This window comes from Empidonax traillii, unplaced genomic scaffold, assembly GCF_003031625.1.
Source record: "Empidonax traillii isolate 1590-97213 ecotype Southwest subspecies unplaced genomic scaffold, ASM303162v1 scaffold741:size898883, whole genome shotgun sequence".
Classification (NCBI taxonomy): Eukaryota; Metazoa; Chordata; class Aves; order Passeriformes; family Tyrannidae; genus Empidonax; species Empidonax traillii.
The window spans coordinates 179,157-202,304 of record NW_020955934.1 but is presented as its reverse complement, the minus strand read 5'-3'; the positions used below and the strand labels follow the sequence as shown (position 1 = coordinate 202,304).

The 23,148-nt window shown below is 37.6% G+C and overlaps 1 protein-coding gene across 1 annotated transcript in view; it reads left to right on the top strand.

Moving 5' to 3' along the window:
• The window catches only part of POU6F2 (POU class 6 homeobox 2), a 294,805-nt gene that overhangs the window by 133,111 nt on the left and 138,546 nt on the right, over positions 1–23,148 (top strand). The gene's annotated exons all lie outside the window — the stretch shown is intronic.

Genomic DNA, 23,148 nt, shown 5'->3' with positions numbered 1-23,148 from the left:
TTATATATATTGGATGTTTGACATCAGATAATTTGAGGTAGCTGTGTTTGTGAGATAACTCACAAGGGAGAAAGTTGTATTAAATAAATAATAGAGATAAATTTTATACTTCCATATATTTCAAAGCTAATGCAGCTAACTTGCAGTGGAATGGTAACATGAAGACACAGTGCTGTAATATGATTGATTTGTTTTGACAGCAGCCAAATAATTGAGAGTGAAAGGTGTCAGCACAGATGAAATATTGTATAAGCCACATTCAGAAGGCAACCCCAGCAGCAATAGCAACTGGAGTTTTATTTCCTTTGATATCGCACTGTTACTCACTTCCAGTTTATTATAAAACCACGAAAGGTACTCGACTTTCTGCATGATGGAGGCTTTTATGGAGGGGATAGAAACAGAAGTTTGCCAGGTACTTGGTTGAATAGATACTGACAATGGGATTTATGATGAATACAATATACAAGGGTAAATTATCTTAATCTTTCCCCCTAGTTTTCTCTCTACTTTTAAACCCTTTTTGAAGGCTCCTGCGTATCTGGCATCTTAGTTTGGAGGGTAAGTGATTCCCTACAGAGCAACCAGTCTCTGGATTGCCTGGCAGGGAATTGATGCAAAAGCAGTGCTACTATTACCCTCCTGAGCAGTCAAACTCAGTATTAGTTCACCTCTTCTGCACTGAAACTATACAACTATACATATTCTGGATAACTGAGACAGGGTTGTATATTTGCTTGTATATTTACATCATGGCATCCTACTGCACTGCAAGGAATACAAAGAACTACATCATCTTTTGGGGCTAGGAGACTGCTAGTGTGCAAGTAACCTAGCCGAGAAGGTAGCCAAATAGAGCAGCTGAAATAATGCCTGAAAGCAGCATGGTATGGAAATCACTTTTGGCCTTTCTTAAACGCACACCGAGCAAGGGGCTACGGCGTGCCTGGAAAAACGCAGGCTGTAAAGCTGCCTTTGTTCCAAAGCCCCACTGATTTCAGTGGGAGCCAGGCTCTGAGGTACAGTCTGAACTGAAATGTGTATGTCCTGCCATTCATTTCACAAATGCTGCATTAAGGAGACACGGTTCAATGTGAATGACAACAGTTCTCAGTAATGAGAACTGCTTTGCTCATGCAAAACAAAACAAACTATGACAACCATCATGTTAACAAGATCAGGAACCCTTGTGGCTTTGTGATGTAACATCTAATCTATATCTATACCTATACCTATACAAATATAATTATCTTACTTGAGGAAAAGTAAAAACAGAAGGGGATGAGATTTCCAGTACAGAACAATTTATACACAGTCCCATTCCACTTGCCTTGTCTTTGTCTCCTGATCTGATAATTTTATATTTCATATTTCATTCAAATGGAATAGTGGATATTAGAAGCCAGGGCTGAGAAACCTAAATTTACTGGTACTAATATGGGAAAAGTTTTCATTGAAGTGACATAGGAAGGCAGGAAGTAAGCCATCATTCATAAAATATTTTGTTTTAGAGAGGTAGAGCAGATTTGAAATTTATCCGTCTGTTTTCACCATTTGCCTCACGTTAGTTTGACACATACAGACCAGATTTCTCCTGGAGGAAACTAAACTAGAAATTCTGCTATAAGTGCATGCTAACTGCATTCCAGACCCAAGTGGAGACAAGAAGGACCAAACCAATAATTGGCCCTCTGGACAGCTTTGAGACACACACATTCAGTTCAAGAAACCAGAGTAAATGCAGTCCAAAGTAAAAACCCTGAACTGCAAGCAGAGGGAGAGAAAGGGACTTGGAACCAACTGCCTCTGTCTAGTCACCCTCTCGTACTACAGCAAATCACTTGCTAACATTGAGGTGGACATACTTCAGGAAGAAGTCAATTGGTGACTACTCTATATGCAATGAAAATAATCCTCATTGTTTATGATTTAGAGCGATGTAATGTAAGTAGAGGCTTCTGTTAGAGCACTGAATGCCCAGGTTGCAGGATTGTGTGGCTTATGTAACAAATAGCTCTCTGCTATCAGCACCTGTAATTAAATCTAGCTTGGCAGGTCTAATTTTAGCCACCAGCAGCTGTAAAATTCTGTTTAGTAATTGAAGACAAATGCTGAACATGGAATGCCTACATGTTGTGTGTGCATGAACCTGTTGATAGGCACTGAAATGGGCATGTAGGTATCTAAATCTGAAGTTCTGATCTGTGTTTGGTGGTGTTTTATTCGCAGTGGAAACATAGTGTCGTGCTTTCTGCACAGATGTTAGTCTCCTCATCGAGAAGTACTCAGAGCTACATGAAAACATGAGTGGTTAAAAAGACACTCAGGAGCGTGCACGGTTTTTGTGAGAAGTCTCTGCTTTCCTTTTCTTTCTTACATGCCTTCAGATATTTTCTTTTTCCCCATCCCACCTGGCACCTTTGAGCATGTACATATAATTCTACTGCTCCTGTTAGGCTTCAGCTAGCTCCTTCATCCAGGAGACTCTGTCCAGAGGCTGAGGAATAGAAACTATTCCTGAGAAGAATTTCACAAAGTAAGGTATAGAGGATCTTTTTAATGGAAAGACACTCAAATGTCCAGCGTGCTTTCTGGTCAGTGTAATCGGGATTCCTCTTTGTTTGTTCATCTCTTGATTATTAGAGGCATTTGTCAATCTGTTGCTGGTGGAACAAAAAGCCGCTGAAAGAAATATGAGTGGAAAAAAAAAAAAAAAAGGAGATAAGTGAGATAAAATCCAAAAAGCATAGCCTGCTGGTCCTTAGATCTCCAGACAAATGGAAAAGAGAAAATAAATTTATCTAGCCAAATGAACCGACTCACAGGCTTCTCCCATACTGAATATTTTTGTGGGCCTTTTACTGATTGGTCACATAACCCAACCAACTACTTGTTTATTTCGTTGAAGATAATGTAGTTAACTTTAGTAGTCTTGTTAGAGAATCAGACAGGTTGTCCTCATAGCAATCCCTACTCCATAAAGATTCTAATGACTACTACTACATGGGATCTTGGAAACTTCAGTGTTTTGAGTAGCTTCCTTCTTAGATGATGGGTTTCTCTAATCAGGAAGCAAAGTAAACATTTTCCCACACACTTCTTCTGAAGTGATTCCACATCATTGTAGCAAGTAAATGGTCAGCTCTAAGTGGTGATTGTGATATGCCAGCACAGAGCCAAATCCAGAGGCCCTCAACTCTCAGTTTTAGTGAGGCAGATTCACATTAGATGTGATGCTTGAGGTCCTGTTGACATTTGTGAGTTTGGGTTTTAAAAAAACCCCATGTGAAAACCCTCAAGCCTTGGCTGACTATAACCTGCAAATGGTTTGACAGGACCCTATTTACAGAGACTGCTCAAGAGCCTTTCCCTTCCCCCACTTGAGTGGTCAGCACTGACACACTACATTATGAGAAAGAGCCCCACTTAATGCAGAACTACTTTCAATTGTCGTGAGCACTCAGCCTTATTTAAACTGACACTCTCTCCATCACCCCCAAGCTAGAATCCCAATGTCAGAGTGCTTCAAGAACTTGGCATTCAAAGCCGTACTGTCTGGCAAGACCTGTGATAGAGTGGTGCAAAATAGCATGGAAGTGAACTTCCAAGAGGGAAGGACAATCCCAAAGGTGGAGGGAGACTTGGTAAATATGGATATGCTAGGTAAGCAGAGAAGAGAATGAAGGGAAGGCTTGCACATGGCTTCAGATCAGGAAAGATTAGGAGGACCCCTGCTTCTCTCTTCCCTTGCTCCTAATCAATTCATTAAACTTCAGTGATCTGAGGTCATGCTATTAGAAAGGGTTTACAGTTCCTTTATCTTCCAAGAGCAGATAAAACCCTTCCTTCTCCCACCACACCAGGTTGCTCAAGTACCAAGAACACAAGAAAACAGCCTGAGATTGGACTGCATGGAAACATCCATGCTCTGTTCCTACAGAGGAAACAGTTTGTCTGTAAAAGAAGAGTTGAATGACCATTAGAACAATCCTGTCTCTTAATGATTTAGCAAACGCTTATGTATGTGCCAGCTCATTTAAGTGGTCCTGTTTAATATGAAAAAAGGTCATTTTAATGATCCACTGTTTAATAACAGAGAAACTAAGGCACAGAATAACTGAAGTGACTGCCCTATGTTTCTCAGAAGAACAATAGCAAAACTAGCCATAGAAATCAGGTTTCCAAAGTCCGTCCTGCCAAATGCGTATTTACAAATTTGAAGGGGGAGAACATTATGTTTAAATTAACGTAAGAAAAGAATATTTCGGAGAACACTATTTCAGGATATTTTCTGGGTGTTCCTATGAAACATTTCTTACAGGTTGGTTTTAAGGCTGAATCGTGGTTGTCCCACAGGTATATCCAATTGGCTTTAGGGTGGCTGCTTCCTTAAGAAAAAATAGCAATATTCAGTCGTATATTTTAGCCCAAACAAAGGTTCTGTTAGTAGTGAGAAAAAAACAATTGTTCAAATAAAACACAGCCAGTGTCCGAACTGTAAATCATTTCCTCTTTTTCTTCTTTTTCTCTCCTTTCTCCTTGAGAAGTATACAATTGCAGTAAGGGTTTGGGATTAAGTAATCATCTCTGCTTTCTACAAATCTAAAGCAGTTTATGGTTTTGTCTGAGTTTTTGTTTTAAGATCAAATGTCATTGTCATGAAAGACTTTTATCTCTGCATACAGTTACATTTCAAAAATATACCTGTGTTTTCGAGGGTGGAGAGGGAAAGGAGGAGTACCACTACTTGGGTCTCATGCCAGACCTTAATGTAAAATTAATTCCTTTAAAAAGATTTTTAAAAAACCACAACATTTTTCTAATGTGCATTAAGAATGTTGGAGAGCTCACTGAAGCATATACTTTGAGCTTTCAGGAGCAATCTGTAGTCAGGCATTTTAAATGAAAATTGATTTGTGATTTACATGGTCAGTGGAAAGAAAATTAACTTATGGAAGGTTGTAATGAAATATTAGACAAGTAAAAAAGTAGATGGTGATCTAGTGGAACTAAAAGTCCCATCTGGAAGAATTCTGTGACATTTTTACATTTATCTGTGTTCTGCATGAGTTGTAATGTTAGTGGTAATTTTATGGGACTGAACTGAAATGAAAAGGGTGTTATCACAGATTGCCTACAATATAGGATTGTGTTCAGTGGAGAGTCCTGTATCCTTTTCTCCATTTTCCTATAATATGACTCATTGCACTTTTTTCAGCTACTGTTGTTGAATTCATTCAGCCTTTTACTTGAGGTTATTAAAGAAGAACATCAAATGCACACAAATACAATCTAGCAGCATATTGAAAATCAACACTCTGCTTCCACTTACTCTTGCATGGTTGAGGCACTGTCCAGGAGACCTTTTAAAATATGTGCTAAAATTACATGTTCTCTGAAACACAGATTATTAACACAGTTTTAAAAATACATTCTCTTTCAATTTGGGATTCATCAGCATAGGAAGAGTAAAGAATTAAAGCTTTTCTAGAAAACATACTTCTGTTCCTCTCTTCCTTTTGAACTCTGATATTCACTGTATGACATCCCTGATTGCTCTTGCTGTCAGCTTCTTGAAGAATGAAGAAAGAAAGGAATGTCAGAATAACATGCTACCATTCTCACTGCATTCCTCTCTTGCTTTTGTACTGGAAAATCTTCCTCCTGTTTCAGCAATCCAGACTTTACTGGTAATGGAAAGAGGAACTCTTGTACTACCTTCTAAGAGATAATCTTCTTTCTTCTGTAGTCTCCATATATGACAACCACTGATTCATCATAGTCTATACAGTTTGAAATGTAGGACTCTGATATGGCAGAAGATGAGTATTCTTTATAATCAGTAAGGTCTATTGAAGCATTTGTCAGAATTATTCCTATTGTGGATTTAAAATATCTCAAATTTTCAAAATCTAGAAAAAAATATCTTCTTGTCAAAGGCTTTCTTCCTTCTGTTATGAAATGAATTTCAATTGTATGTCCTATCAAAGTCTTGTTTGTTGAGGCCATCTCCTATCCCTGTTCACAAGACAGGTGTGCTAAAGTCCCTACACAGGGGAAGATGTGTTTATGCTATTTCTTTTTCTCTGTTTTTTTTTTTTAGGAAATACATAGGTGTCATTTAAAAGCATACTAAGCATTCTAGTTTCTTTGAACTCCACAGATTTTCAGCGTGGGTCAGGATCGTGCAGGGTTTGAACACTGTTGACCAAACATAGACTGTAGACTTGTAACCCTTCTAATTATTATTTTTGCTAATCGAGACTGAAGAATCAAGTTTGAAATTATGCCATGTGCCATGTCACTGTTATCTGAGGTAGTCTTAAACATTAGATTGCACAACTAATACATGCAATGTATTAGTTTCAACGAGGGCATTATGGAAGAATACAGTTTGAAACATATCGTGTTATTTCTCCAGGAAATTTATCTTATAGCCATATTTGAAAGAGGAGAAATATCACAAATCCTTCCAAAATCGTATCTATTTTTCAATAGAAGGATGTGGCTAATCATGGTAGGAGCAGCCTTTCTAATCATAGGATACTGTAAAAGTCAATATTAGGCATTGGCTTTCCATCCTGTCCATCTGAAACAATATACCATAGTGAATGAAATCAGTAAATAGTGGCAAAGGAAACCTATTAGAAACATTAGCATTTCAAAATGACAAATTTTGAGAAATAGATGTTAAGTGGATCCTGCAGCTGGTAATTGTCATCCTGGGAATAATTACACTAATTAATAGTTGCTAACCCCAGACCCTTGTGCCTGTGACTTTGAATGAGTTAATGATTGCTGCTCTCAAGAGTGTATTGCTGGTAGATTTTCACTAAGTGTCAGCGAGTAAAAAGCCCCAAAGGGAGAGACTGGCTCTGATGGTCTTTAGGGTCCCCATTTTTACAAACCACAAGTACATCACTGAATGATCAGATAACGTCTCCTCAGACCACAAAGTAGTTGGAGATTTTCTAATGAAGAGATCCATTTCATCATAAAGTTCCTCTGATTTGTAAAGTTAATATTAGGTTCATGTAACCTCGGATTCATAGCACTTTGCAATCAGCAGGTTTTACTTTTGTGGATGTGCATTAAATGAACACCAAACTCCAATTTTTTCCATTGTCTTTCACCTGACCTAGTTAAGTGTACTCAGCTTCTCCTGGAGTTACTTTAAAATGCTGCCAAATCTAATTTTGGTAGGCTTTAAAGGACTGGGAAGCTTATTTTACCTAGTTGAGTGGGTCTAATTCCTTTGACTATTCTGTTCTCTTTCTCTGTCTCTCTTTCATTCCTTTCCCCCCCCATAAATAACTATATGAATCTGGAAATATCCATAAATTCCAGGCATATAATCTAACTATCTTCTGAAGGTGAATATTAGGCATAATTTTGTATTGTTAAAATCAATAGTTGCCTGATGGCAAGATGGCAAGTGAGGAATTCTAGTCAAGCCAAGATTATGTTCATGAAGCACAAAGCAAGGAGAGCTGTATTTCTCTCGGTCTTGAAGACTTTGAATGAAAGGATTATTAATATACTTTTGAATATTAGTCCATTATCTTTGATCAGATGGAAGGATAAAAGAGACTGAGCGTTGTCCTGTGTAGGATCTTCTCTTAACTGCGTTGGCTGCTTCTGATATTTTCCCATGGCCCTTCACGTGGACAAGAGAACTCCTTAAGGTCAGTGTGAGCTGTCCTGTTCTGACCCTTACACTGCTGGTTGGCAAAGGTCCTAGTCATCTTCTGTTCTGTAGAAAAGCAGAACTGGTTATAGAAAAATCTATGGAAGTTTACAAAAATTGGAAAAGTCAGTGCTTCAATGTTGCTTTGAACACAGAACCTGGAACAAAATCCTAGTATCTGAATAGCACTTAGAGGCAGGAATAAATCTAGAACTTGCATGGGCAGCTTACTCATTTCTACAGTCTGCAGTAGAGAAATTTTGTAAAGTTGTTTTTTTTTTTTTCCCAGTACTGATTTCTGATAGGCTTGTGGCATTTTTTCTTTGCTTTGTTTTGTTTACTAATCGTGCTCATAAAACAAGTGTGCATAGTGCCAAAGTAAGAATGCTGAAATTTCTAAGGAAGAAACAGTATGAATTTTATGTGCCACATATGTATAAGTGGCTCTTTTAGAAACCTCAGTGCCATGTAGACTGAAAGTGTCCCCCAGCATTTGAAAGCAGACATAAACATTAAATCATTGCTATCTCCCTTAACTAAAATCCTGTGTTTCCACCCATGACAGTTTAAGAAATAGTATGTTTTATAATGGTAAGTATATAGTTTGTCTCAGAAGGAACAAACTGTTAGAAAGGTATCAAAGCAGCAGAGCAAAAATGTACAAAATAGCTCAAGAAACATATTCCTTTGACAACGACCATCATTAGTTCTTCCAGTTCTTTCAGAAAATTCGATCTCTGACATTATGTTAAAAAAACTGAAATATTTTAAGTAGTTCATGTTGCATTATGCCATGGCAGCAGTGATGAAGCTCAGCTGTCTTTATCTTCATTCAGACCCCTGAGAGGGGTGGAAAATAGGAAGATAATATCAGGTTAACAGCAGGACTGCTTATCCACTTGTTTTACTGAAGAAGAAAATGAATGAGGTCTATATTTTGCTGTATTTATATGGCTTGTTTCAAGGATGCAAATGTCAGTGTTACAAGTTAAGCAAAAGAATACCAGAATATTACAGAACAAGAAAAGAATCCCAAGTAATGAAAGGCTTTGGAGGAAACAGAAACTAGGTGGAAGATAATATTCATGGAAGCTGCAACCCATCCAACAAGGCAAGGTGAAACAAAAGGCTTTGAAAATATGCCATCTGTCCAAACCAGTAGATATTACGTACAGGAAGAAAGGAATAGAGGAATAGTGGTAAAGAAACTAGTTTTTGAATAAATAAGGGGGCTTGTCTTTCAGAACTACAGAGCAGGGCCTCAGTTTTTGAACTCAGAGGGTGGCAAAAAGAGCTGGCACAGCTCTGAAACACTCTGGAAATGGTCACAGAGCCCATGAGGTCTCCATATGTCAGTGATGAGAGTGAGCCTGCCCCTGGAAGACAACAGTTATTGCCTAGTGACAAAGTCAACCAGACAGTGCATAAACCCTTGTCATTTGACATCAACCAAGCAGATTAGGTCTTTTGTTCCAGACATCGAAAAGATCATGAGATTTGTGCAAAGAGAGCAAAGAACACAAACTGGAAGCTTGCAGTGACTGGTTTCATTTTCTTCTGAGTTGCAAAATAATTAATTTTACTCAGAGAGTTAGTCGTTAGACTGATCTCACTAAAACTGGGAATTAGGTGCTAAATTTCCAGAGGTCTATGGCTAGACATGGTTTATCCTTGTGTTCTAGAGAGAATATGGACTTCATTGAAATCTGAGTGTTTAAACCACAAGGAGCTCTCATTGCCTTCTTTGTGTGTTTTTAGACTTTGATTTACTGTGCTTCAAAAGATATCAGTCTGTCTAAGCAGGACAATTTTGATTCTGAGTTAGTATTATAGGGATAAAAGGTTAGAAAAAAAATCACAAAATGAAAATTAAATCTGGATTTGAGGTGGACAGAGAAAGAGTAAATCCAAATAGGCAGTGAGGCACAAAAATATTAATCATAATGCCAAAGAATATAAATCAGGCAGACCTGGAATTAAACAAAAATGTGAAGAGACATCCTGGCCCTATTGGATGGAAGATCAGAATTTCCTTTGATACTAGTCTAGTCAAGATTTTGCCACTGTGGGGGGAAAACAGAAAAACTAAATGAATGGAGTGAAAAATAAAGGACTTGGGTGAGCCAGCCTGTCTCTGGAGGCATGATGTATCAGAGAGCCTTTTTTAACACTCCAGTTAAAATCCTTGGTTAAATTGTGTCAGCACTGCCATTAGGAAAAGCCATACAGCTCAGAGAGTGAACAGTGTGGATCCATGTCCTGCAGAGACGATAATTCTTATTTGTTAAAGAAATACTACTCATTTTCATGCATCTCTTTGTGACTCTTTGCCACTAACATCTTTGGGATAGTGTTGTGATAATTCAGCCCACGGAAACAAGATGCCCATCCCAACGTGCTCGTCATGGAATAGAAAATTTATGAAATAAATACTTGAGTGTGACCATAAATGTATTTTACTACTGTTTTGAGTAGTGTGGGGGAAGCGTTGCTAGTTTTAAGCAAGATGGAGAAAGATATGAGAGGGTTACTCTTCTGGTAAAAAAAAAAAAATAAAACCAACAGAAAGACATTATGGCTCAGAGGATGTTCTGGGTTTAAAATTTTCCTGCACAGTAAAACTAAATCAGCCAAATCTCTCCAGAGGTATATTTTATCTGGGAAGGACATAAAAAAAATAGCAGAATCTGCTACTCAGTGTACAAAATTGTCTTAGCATTTAAATACAGCTGCTATTGTAATGCGTAGATGCAAGCAATGTCATTATGCTGGAATTCTTGCAGTATAGCAGTTAAATTTCAAGAAATGTCAGAAGCTTCTTTCAGATGGAATTGCAGAATTTGACCACATTTTCCAGTGCTCATCTCTCTTCAGTGAGGCTGTACAGCTGGTAGCCATAAAACAGACACTCTCAATATATTTTTAGCCACAATTCCACCTACCACCAGAATGCCAAGATGTTTCTCCTTGGTATTTGGTGTACCTCTTTGGAAGAGAACAGGAGTGGTTTATAGTTTATTAGGATTCACTGGTTATATGTCAGAAATTCTTATTATGAAATGCTTTTGTAAACAAACCAAATTCCACTGGGAAATATACAGGCACCGTTCCTTTTTTTTTTTCCTGGGTTTTTTATTATTATTTTTAATTAGTGCTCTCCACAGAGTGTTGAAAGTTATGATAAACATTTCCTGGAGCAGATTTTCAACCTGTAACTCTGAGGAAGAAATATGCATTTAAAGATGTTGTTTTATATTTTGATTCTGAAGGGGATAAAAAAAATTATTCTCAGTAGATGCTTTACAATTTCTTTTCTCAAAAGAAGTTATAGGATATTTAATGAAGTCTACCCTAGCGTTAATACTGAGCTTAATTTCTGTGTTTGTGTTTATTATTTTCTAAAACACAGGACTTCAAACAGTTAAAGCACCAGGCTCAGCCAATATGGAGATACAGCTGAATTTGAAATTTACTGTATGCTGTTTCTGCTTTTCATTTTTTACCATTTCACACCTTGTCCGCATCTCCAGCAAGCTTGTAAGTTTCCAGCGCATACATTTCTTGTGATGATATATTGTCCTGGTGGAAAATTTCATTTACTGGCTGTGCCCTTTGCTGAACCTGTTGCTAGTCAGGGAACATGATAAGCGTATAAGTAGCATGCTACTTCATTTATCATACATCGTTTTAGACACTAAAATATCTCATATAAAATTCTGCATTCTGCACCAAGGGAAACTATTAAACTTGCAGGAAAAAAAAACTCTACAAATAAATAATCAGTTTATAATATATAAATGGATCATCCTAATAAAAATTAATCATAGTTTATACTAAGACTGTAAGTGCCCTTTATTTTTTTTATAGCCTCAGTAACCACATGCTCTCAAACACTAATAGAAAATATCTGGCTTTTGTGATTTTGTGTGTAGAAAAATTGAAAGATAGAAAAATACTGTACATTTTTAATAATTGAATTACACTGCAAATAAATCACAGGCTTAAAAGATCCAGCATTGTCAAGAACCTTCTGCTCTCCTAATATTTCTCTCTGGTTTAAACTTTCACTCTATCTTGTATAAAAGAACATTAGATTTAAAAAGCAACCAGAATAGCAACACCAACAAAATCCTTTAACATTTAAGAAATTTAGAACTCAACAGAGAGAAAACAATAGCAAGAAATTTAAGGTCAAATAAAAACAAGTCTATCTGATGTACTAGCTGTTCCTAGCAGAGCAGGTCAGGCCTCCCTAATTCAGTAGCTTGTCATCTATTGATTTCAAAGGCTCTTCAGACCATCACCACAATATTTTACTACAAGCTGCTTTTTATTTCCGACATAAAATAATCTACATCTTGTCAAGATGTTGCATTTGCAATGTTGAATGCAAAGCTCTGATTTATGTGAAGCCATGCTTACACTAATTACAACCAACACTAAGATATTGGAGCATGAAAAAGTATATCTTACGTTTATATAGCACCTTTTATCCTTCATCCTTTAAAAATTGGACATAAAAGAGTCATTTCAACTACCTCTCATATATATCCATTTCTAGGGAGGAGTAGAAGCATTTAATGGCTCACAGTGACATTGAATTCTAACTCTGAGTTAGAACTGAAGTCAGATTTGTTAAATAGAGTTTAACTACACGCACTGTAATTTCAGTAGGTTATCAGAGCTAATGCAGGTATGTCTGGGGAGAATAGAGGAGGGAGAGAGAGAAGAGGAATGAGGAAGCAAAACTAACTCCAGTGCCACCCATCTCACTGGGGAGAGGGAAGAAATCTGCATGCAGGGTGGAGATTTTTGTACTTTTGAAAACTTTCTCTTTAGAAAAGAATGCCAGGTCATGTGATAGAATAAAATCTCCAAAACAGGTTTCCTTCAGCTGAGGGGTTTTCCACCAGAGTCCGTGTCGGAACTCATCATCATGGCATATGAAATACAAAATGTTTGTATGTAAGTGATCTGAATAGGAAAACTGTTGTTTTGTTGCAGTCATAACTCATCTAGATGAAGAGAAGGGAAACGACAGAAGCCAAGTAATTTCCTTATGTAATCACCACATACTGTAAACAATGTATGGGAAAGGAAGGGAACAGAACTGGTGCTGTAGAAAATGACAGATTTAGTCTAATGCTTCACAGCAAGGAGATTTCATTCACATAGATAGGAACAAATAGGTAACAATTTCAGTATGACTGAAATTTGACACTAATAGCTATGATTGGCTTATAAGAGAAAGACTTTTGCAAGGTTTATTTAAAAACAGAGCAGTATTTTTACCCATTTAAAACTCATCGGTAAAGAGATTCAAACTCAAGTCAGGTTCAGGAGTTACAAATTCTTCTCTGGAATTTTATGTGTAGATTCATTTACAGTTGCCAGGAGACTGCAAGGGCAGACGCTCAGAAGTTTCTGGCATCGAACTGAGTGATTTGTTGAGTTTCAACAGAATTGCTGAAATCAGCCCTTCTTTTAGGTTTAAGTAGTTTATGCTTATCTATAAGCAGGAGATTACGTATACTATGCAAGAACTTCGCACAAGAACAGATAGTTTCACAATTAAAAAATATCGATTGCGTTTCTTCATGACCAGGTACTTCAGGTCAGTGCAAGAAGACAAATACTCACTGCATTTAGTTTTCAGGAAGCGTGTGATGTGATGCAAAGTGATTGATTAAAAAGTTCAGGTCATGCCTGAACCAACTAGAGTGGAGGACATGTGTCCTCCTTTGGAATGGTTTGAAATGTAAACAACCATGGCTTTTCCAATATCAAACAGATGAGCTCAGCATAGTGAGGGATCAACATAGAATAGAATTAATTTCTCTCATGCTGAACATGCCTCACCTTCTTTGCCTTGCCAGCTATTTTTGTATTCTGTTAAAGTGGTAAAAGATGCTCATTCACCTTGTTTTTTCAAGCTGCTGATAAAACACAGCATATTTAATATGACTATAGAAGACAGGAAGAAACTCCTTTGTGTTATGGAGGAAAGATTGTTGAGATACTTTAGTCAATGATGTTCTCATTTGTTCTCCTGAAAGATACCCAAGCCTGGTTCGTAGAACAGTTGATTTTATTGTGTTGGGTTTGTAGATTTAAAGATAGCTGTTGAAGAAAGTCTGTGCATAGCTACGGTAAGAAAAAAAAGTAAGAAAAAAAAGCAGGCAACTATGGCTTTATTGTGTAGTAGTAGTGGCTTGTGTGCCCATGATTTGTACCTTTTTGCCGTCTAAACATGCACTACCACCATTAATATCTCTGTTACATAATGTTATACTCAATTCATTGCTGGGGAAATTAAGATGCTGAGAAGTCAGAGAGCAATAAAACCCAAGATCTACCCCCAAATATTTTGCTCTGAAGTGGTCCCCTTCCTGTCTACACAGTATTTTCTTCCCTTCTGTGATCAGAGTCTGAAAACAGACTCAGGGAAAGGAAACATCCTGGTAAAGAATGGAGATTACAGGATCAACAGTTGTTTCTTTTTTGAAAGAGAGACATCCGTTAAAGAAGGCATAGACCTCTCATTCCTTGTTACGTATTCCTTAGCACCACCTTAATTTTAGTTGCTATCCCCTTGATTTATGTTTCTGGAGACAAGTGTTTTGTGTTGATGCCCTAGATTTGAGGTACTTCAAGTCTGGGAAAAGTTCTGGACGAGGAGGATACACTTGATGGCAGTTTTTCTCAAGGTCTTGGTTTAGGGTAAAAGATTTTTTGACTTCTGATAGTAACTATTAAGCTTAGAGGTAAGTTATTAAAATTACTTGTTGAATAACTACCTTCAAAGGCAGCTATTAAACTTATTAAGTCACTAAAGATATTTTCAACGTCTCTTTATAATTCTGTTTCCACAAAGCAGTGAGGCAGAGCTTGCCATCAACTTGTTCTTGCTCTACGTAGACATCCTAGATAGAGGTATCTCTGCAAAAAATTATGCTTATTTTTGTTTAGTTGCTTGTTTATATTTTGTTTTACGTAAGTGCCAATGAACAAACTGAGATCCCATTGTGCTGTCCACTCTAAAAATACAGAACTACAAGGTCCCCAAAGCTGGATGTAACACAGAAGACCACAGATAAACAGTTAGATAGGGAATACAAAAACTAGTAAAGGAGTTGTGGTCAGCAAAGCCTTAGCATATGCTCTCTGTCCTTGAACAGTAAATGACAGATAACAGGAGAAGAGGAAGGGCAAAGGTGGGAAATACAGATTCTTGAAAATGAGAACAAGCAGCTTATATTTGATGTGATGAAAAAAGGGTAAACAAACTAAATGGTATGAAGAGACATCTTAAACAGTATCTGTGGAGAATCAGCAGCACTCTAAAAGAGTAAAACAAGACCAATTTATCTCCTTGTGAGAAAAAAAAAAAAGGATATTGTAAGAGTTTGGACAAGAGCTTTGGTTGTGTAAGTAGTTGGGGAGAACCTTAAAATAGGTTATGGGTAAAGAAACCGTATGATTTGAGAATCGACAAGCAGATTTATTTGCTGTCAGCATATAGACAGCATTGAATTTGTGTCTTTGGATGAAGACCAGCCAGGAATGGGATCTGAAGAAACTGTTATAGGAATCTGGAAGAGGGATTAGAGGGATCTTCTGCAAGGCATGGCAATTCAACTCTTAGAAATGTGAGACATGAGGTGCTCTAGGACAGAGCACTGAATTTGAACAAGTTCTGTTGAGTGTAAATGATGGGAGACAGGTTGTAAAGGTATATGGTGAAATTACTAAACAACTTTAGGCTGTGATTGTGAGTGTATGTTTAATTATTAATGAACTGAAGAAGACAGCTGGAGCAATAGCTGTAGTGCCAAATGAGGACAAAGAGGAAGTAAAGGCTGATATTTTTATATTTCTTTTTCTAAAATAAAGAAAATTAGTATTTAAAAAAAAAAGAGCCATCAGGACATGAAAAGTGATGAACAAAAGGCAATGAAAAGATCTCTAATGAGTGGGACTAGTGGCACAACAAATAAGATGGTTGGAAAGAGAGAAATTTATATCTACACTGTATTTTGTCAAGTCCCCCTTGGACTATATCAGAGCAATACTATGTGTAAAGAGGAGTGAAGAAAGCAGAATATGAGGAGGAAGCTGGTGGTTTCTTCATCAAGAAGTATTTGGGATAGTGTGATACATCAGCTATACAGTAGAAGGGAGAGAAGACTTAGATTCAGGGTTATTGAAAGGAAAAGAATGAGGAAAAGAATAATGCTGTGATGTGAAGTAAAAACAACAGAATGGGGGAAGCAGCCCGAGCTGCTCACAAGCTAATTCGGGTCAAGCAGTGCTGGGATAGGAGGGACTTCCACACGGGATGGTTTTCAAAGCAGCAGCAGCAGCACACACCTGCCAACAAATCCCAGATTCTTCTAATCACCTCAGAAATGCTCTGTGCATTCCAGAAGGAATTTAAGAGAGGAAGACAAAGAGAGTAATCACTTTAATTTTCACTCTGAAATTCAGTACTTAAAATTATGCCTCTGGAGAAATGCTCAGCACTAAATTAACAAATTCCTGCACCACTGAATGCAAATCCGAAAAAGACTTTATAGCTTTTGGGGTTTTTTTTTTGCTGCCTCTCTCTTATTTGTAACATATCTTTAGGGGAAAAACTCTTTCGAACTTGTTGAGATATATTGATTTTCAGAAGCAAATGGCTTTTCAGGAGTGTCACAGCAGCTCATCTCTGCTGCCACTGTCCCTTTCTAGCTACAAGAGAAGTGAAAGTGATGCAGATAATGACTTTCCACATCGTTTGACTTCTTTAAATTCTTGATTCAACTAATTATTTCATTTTCCTGTATAGCCAGCTAACTATTCAACCCCGTTTCCACTTTTTCATGCTCAGTCCATTAGGTCAGCAAACATAAACCCTGTAGATGTGTGTATTATGTTTCAGAGTTATTTATTTAACATGAAAAATACCATCAGTTTGGTGTACATTCAGCTATGATTTCAAAGGCATGGGTACATCATTCAGAAAGTGATGACCTAAGATTAGGGGGGGAATCAAGCTTGTCCTCCAGCTGTAAGGTTATTTTTTTTTTCATAATAGTATGTTTTTCTCATTCCTTCTTGGTTAATCTTGTAACATATTATATCATTGCACAGATATTGAGGTGAGGGAGGCTTTTTATGCCATCTGTTGAGTATTCCTACTCTAAAATACATTGTCTTTACTATGTGGAGTTGTATTTTAATGTATAATATTATTATTCCCCCGATTTCTATGTGGTACTACTCAGCATAATTAAGCTTGGCAGTTTCAGGTCTTTTGTGTTCTAACATGCACCTTTTTAGTTTGGAAAAAATACGTTTGAATTAAGATGTTCCTACCAAAAAGCTGAAAAAGCTAAACAATATTCTAATAGGACTCCACACAAGAAATTTTCATGAGGAAACCAAGCTGGAAGATGTGTTTTCCAGCTGAGTGCTTTGTCAGTGGCTATTGGCAAGTAAACATTTTTTTCAATGGAGTTCTTAAGCAGGAGAACAAGACAAAGTAGACCCATATTTAAGCTCATGCAGAATAATAAGGTGGTTGCATTCACTCAGTAGAAGCAGAATTATAGGATAGGTAGAATGTAAGTAAGTGAGAAAGTTTAAAGGAGCCCTCTTTCACATTTCTGACTAGCCACACCCCCCTTTTGTAACTGCATAGCATATATTTGTACTAGTAGTGACATAGACTATTCAACTATTTTTCACTGAGTTTCCTTCAAACCTGTTGTTATAAATATTCTACATTTTTTCAGGGAAAAATGTCAATACACAACCTCTAAGGCTTTGAGATAATGAAACTATTGTTCTTACACAGACAACATGAAGTACTCCTTAATGATAATATTACATTTTTTAACTGGATTTAGTTGAAAGCTATGCTGATTTCAACATACCATCAACGTATCTTCATCGAGAGTCTCCATGGTGTTGACTTATAGGTGTGTTCAACGTCTCCTGACTTTCCTTAACCTGTCTTGGATTGTCTTTCTGACATTTTGTTTTTCCAGAGATGCCTCAACTTTCACCATGGTCTGTCACTTCTATCAACATCCCCTTCATTAGTCTGTCATTTAACCTGTCTTTGACTTCCCTATTTCTTCCCTTGCACATACAAGCCTTACCCAAAACTTGCCACTTTAATGTTTCCCAACAGTTCAAATAGGCGCTCTCTACCATTAATAAAACTTTAATGTGTCTCCTTTCTTATTCTGGTCCTTTTCCTCCTCCCTTTCCTAACATACCCTCCTAAAGCTCCATGTCCTTTCTGAGCTCAGTCACGAGGATCTACACTTTTCAATCTGATCTCTTGGGAAGCCTTGCATTGCTACCAATTTGTTGTCAATGTTTGTGTTCCATGTCAGTAACTTTCTGCTCATTTCCTGTATTTTTGCTCATATTTTCTCCCTTCTTTTGGTCAGTCTGTTGATGTAGAATAAAAAATACCTCTGTAAAAAGTATCAAGCATCTGCTTCTGAATTAGCAGTCAGTTAGTCATGGATTTACTATTCTTGCCTTCACTCTCAGGCCAACCACTTACTCATATCCATTCTAGGGACATTCTAGGGACATCTTAACAATGATTATTCATAGTGGCATATATGCATATTAACCTCAGCTACCTTTAAATTTCACGTGTGTATATGCATTCATTTTAATGTTTTCAAAACTTGTCAGGATCTTAATTTAACAGGCTGAGAAATACCATATATGTCATTTCCTGGTTTCCTTCTATTCTTTCTTCTGGCAATAGTTTTGCACTTTCACAGTTTAAAGGTTTTATTTTTTTTCTTTGTAATTTTATAGAACCTTTCACGTTTGGTAACATTTAGCTTTTTGAGTAGATCTTGTAGTGTTAGGGTTTATTCGTACTCCAGGTAGCACTTAGCAGCATTGATCAAAGGCATCACATGCTAGAAACTTCACAAATGCACATTAACACAATTATTCTTGACTTGGGCAGTTCCCAGTTCCAGCTGTGATCAGATGTGCTGCGTGAAAGCAGCACACAATGGAAGGAAAACAAGCTGCTGTGCGTTAAGCCAAGTTCTCAGTCCACCATTTACCTGGCCAAAGTTTGCTAGCAAAAGACTGTAAATATGGGGACAATGGAATAGGTTTTGGATACTAGAATACAGTTCTTCCATGTCTCTAGGTGAGGAGATACAGATACTTTCTCGATAAACTGTAATATGCTTGAAGAAAAACCTGTGTATCTTGTATTGGATATGTTAGTGCTCAACAGGTAACCTTCACCTTAGTTGCTGTTACTTTTCAGTATTCAGATGTTAAAACATTGCTCATATGTCTTTAATGTGGCATTTTTGTAAACTCATCTGTTTTAGGGAGAGAAAGACTAGGAGAGAGAAATTCTGGGTTTGAGCAGAGATAATCACAGCTGTTTCGTTCATGGGCGTGGTGAGTGGTTTTTGATATGGGAAGAAGGAAGAAATGACCACGCTGTAGACACAGCCAGCCACGTCTTCTCCTCAGTTACTTTGGACCCAGAAGTTTGGACTCCCTTTCGGGGAGTTTGGTTTTGCCATCTTCCTTAAGTTAAATCTTGTAAGTCGATGAGGAAACCACTGCAGCCAAGGGAGTAGTTGCTATAGGAAGGGATTGAGAACAGAGCTGCTGGTCTTCATCTCAGCATGTCTGATGGTGGGATGTCTTCAACTTATGAGAATGTTCTGTACACAGACTTATTTCTTTAATTTTGCATGTCTTATGCAGCATGAAAACTAACAAAGATGAATATACTAATTTATAAATAGGATAGTGTTGATTCTTTCCAGCAGCAGTCATCTGTGACCCTGAAATCAATCTTTTCCAGTCCTCACATTCCTCCACTCAGAGCTAAAATAACTGTTTTCGCTGTTGTGCTGTTTTATTTCTAGTTAAGATTACCGGTCCACACTGATAATCATTTAGGCTGAGATATGAAAAGGGTCAGTATATTTTATCATGGAAACTATCTGTGATCCTCCCTCTTTGCTTCATCTTTTAAGTGATCTATTGGAGAGGTGCTTTATTACTCAGGCGGGAAAAAAAAAAGGAAAAAAAAAAAAAGACAAAAATACAGCAACCCGGTTTACCAGAAGACACCCTCAAACTCTTTGAAGGCTTCTTCTGTGTTGTTGGTTAGAACTTCCACAGATAGAAACAATGCATTGCCCCATGTGCTTCTCTGTACTGCCAGACTTGTGTGTGTGGAAAAAATGGACAAGCTAGGGATTTATATGACAGCATCCATACTCTAAGGCATATTGCCAGTGTCTGTGTTCCCTGTAAGAATTTTTTTCCCAGTCAGCAGGGAAAGGTTGATTTCAGCATTTGTTCAGAGTCACTGTGGGCTTGACAGACTCGCACAGAGCTACAATGGGATTCTACGCTGACCATTTCCTACCAGGTGTCAATCAGCTCAGTCAGGAGGTACCTTCCTTTTTCCTTTCTGCTCCTCACAACAAGCAGAAGACAATTTATCCTCTCACTAAAAAGAATTCACCGAGTCTCCTTCCCACTGGCCACGTAGGTTGGATGCAGTAAAAAGATCAGCCTCACTACCCGTGCCCCAGGAGGGCCCAAATCAGTGCAGTCATTCCACCAGCAAACTTTCTGCTTATTTCAAGCAGAGGATTGGCGTGACAAGAAAACAGAACGTGGAACCTTGATCTGAGGAAAGCTGGCCACTCCAGCATTTTCCATGAGGTCACTGCAAGCAGATGGTCTCATGCCTTGGAAGTGCTGCCTGGACAAGTCTTGAGTGGGGCTCCAGGACTGGTTTATCACTGCGCCAGTCCAGCTCCTATGGATGGCACTGGTTTGTTGGGGGCTCTGCATTCAAAAGGGTCAGGCATCCCCCCTGCACAGCCACACAAAAATACAGGACTTGCTGGCAAATTTAGTAGAAATTCAGAAGCCTTAGTAGCAGAAATTTCTGGTTTAGAAATGGGTTAAAATAGTGTAATCAGAATGCTCAGATCAGTGTGTTCCAGCTGGCACTATTTGGCCCAACTTTGTGAAATCTTCTTTTTTTTGGAAAATAATCTGTAGTAAGCTGCTTTTAGGTGGCTTTGGCTCTGCTTCAGAAGCTCCAGTGGCAGTAATTTTGAATTGGTAAGAATTCAGCTAGATAGTATTAACTATATTTCTATAGCAAACAAACATCAGTGCTTTATAAGGTAATTTTGTTTGTTTTCATCAGCTTTTCTTTTGTTTATGGCTAGAAAGGGCCATATTTTTTACCTACTTTGGTGCATAGATGTCAAAAAGCTAAATATGGGGATGAAACATATTTTCTAATAATTTAGTGACTATTGCTGTGTAATTCAGGGATTTCTACACCAATTAACATTGCATTTCTTAACCCTTTCCTGTAATCTGTATTAATAATTTCGCTCATTATTTATGAGTTATAATAAAAGTAGAAGACATTGATGAACAGCTCATAATGCCATCCAGTATCTACAGTGACAAAAATGCAGTGTAAATGCATTTATCTTCTGACCAGAGGTATTTTTTGATTTACAGAATATATGTAATTTTCTTAAAGTTGATTACCAGAGTTTGTTTCCTATTTCAAACATCAATTTTCTTTGTCCATATCCTGGTACCCTCCTCTATGTCTAACAGAGAAGTACTCCTCGAGTATTTAAACATTATTGCAGGATGGTCACCCTAACATTAAGCTAACATCTTGAAACCCCTTTTCTAAAATAAAACCTCTGAGTAGATTTTGTTTGTTTCATTTCTTTCATTAAACTCTGTCTTTGTAGACCACATCTGTTCATGTTTAGTGGGCAGTATTAGCATCTTGAACTACAACAGCCTGCACAATCTATGCATTCTCGCTGGCTTGTGTTGTCTTCCCATGTAAAAACAGCTCCTGTGTATGTCTTTTTCTAAGACTTACAACACCCACTGTATTTTAGTCTTTTTTTAAAATAACATCTGGGAGACCAAGAAGCTTCTTTTGAAGGATTACGTTGCAGCCTTGATTTTTATTTATAAAACATAAAGGACTAATATATATCAGTTAGGACATTTTGCTTCCAAAGTGCATTGTAACAAAATAATTGGAAGGCAGTTGTGGTGTGAAATATATGACAGCTTTACAGGACATAAAAAGCAGCTTTTTCTTTGTAATAGTGTAATTGCCTTAAACCCCACAATCATAATTGTTATCAAAAAATAATCCCAAGGAAAGGCTAATATAAGGTGAGCAGACTATTATAAGAGCCCTAATACACTCAATTCCTTGAACGGCAAATGCAGCCCCTCAATCTCCCAGTGCTTTTAGTGTCAGTCAGAGAGCACTCAGTCATTTCTGTGCATCAAGCCTGCAGTATTGATTTTTCCACTGACTGAAACAGCCATATAAGCATAAATTTTGCATGAGGCTTTCACTTTGTAGACTCTCCTTTGGTCAGATGACACATGATGTGAACATGAAGACTGTATAATAACAATGCATGGTCAACCTGCAGGCATTAAAGCGTGGTCTCTCACAGCTTTGAAGGACAAAAGCTGGAATGGTGCATCTCTGGTGTGATAGAAAACAAATATCATTTCCATCTTGGCAGCCTGCACTCAATTTTATACCTTCTCTCTCCCCCTCCACACTTTCACAGTCCCCTTTTAGAGAGGAAACGTACACACACACACACAAACACGTATGGACATAAAGTATACTTATCAGTGATATCCAGTACAGATAAAAATCAGCTCTATGGGAAAGCAAAACTGTGATAATAACTGTGCATCAAACTTGAACCCTTTGCTGTACTTGCCTTCCACTTTTCTTTGGTGGTGGTGTGTTGTTTTGTTTTATAGTTGATGCCATTTCTTTTAAGTCAGCCCTTGAGACTAAATATTGTACAACAGCATTTGATAACATCTTGTATCATGCTGAAAAACCCTTATCTGAAGATTCGGCCTTGTGATAGACAGGCAGGAGTGAAAACATTCCTTAATAGCAACGTTGCTTTCATCTCATTGCTGTCATGTTTAAGTTCCCCTGCTCATTAATATTCCCGCAGTCACCCTCTCTCTCCTCTTTTATTTTTTAAATGTTTAGTGTAAAATGCATTCATACTGTTCTGGGATCATGTCAATGGAAGGAGACAGAGGAGTAATCCTGACCAGTGTGAGCCTGAAATAACAGCACGAGGAATAATTTGTCACTAAGAACTGCAGCAGTGCATTAACTATTCCTTAAAGTGCATTAAACTGCAGGCAGTTGATGTAATTAATTTATAATGCAATGCAATACAACCTCTTAAAATTAAGTTGAACTGACCCAGAGGAAAATTTATCTGTAAGCAAAAAGCTCAGTGATAAGCCAGTTTTAGTCAGTGAAAACCAGAGAGCTGTTTCATCTTAAATAACAATCACAGAAGGAGAGCAGGCCCTACTGTAATGAATAATTGTGAATGAAT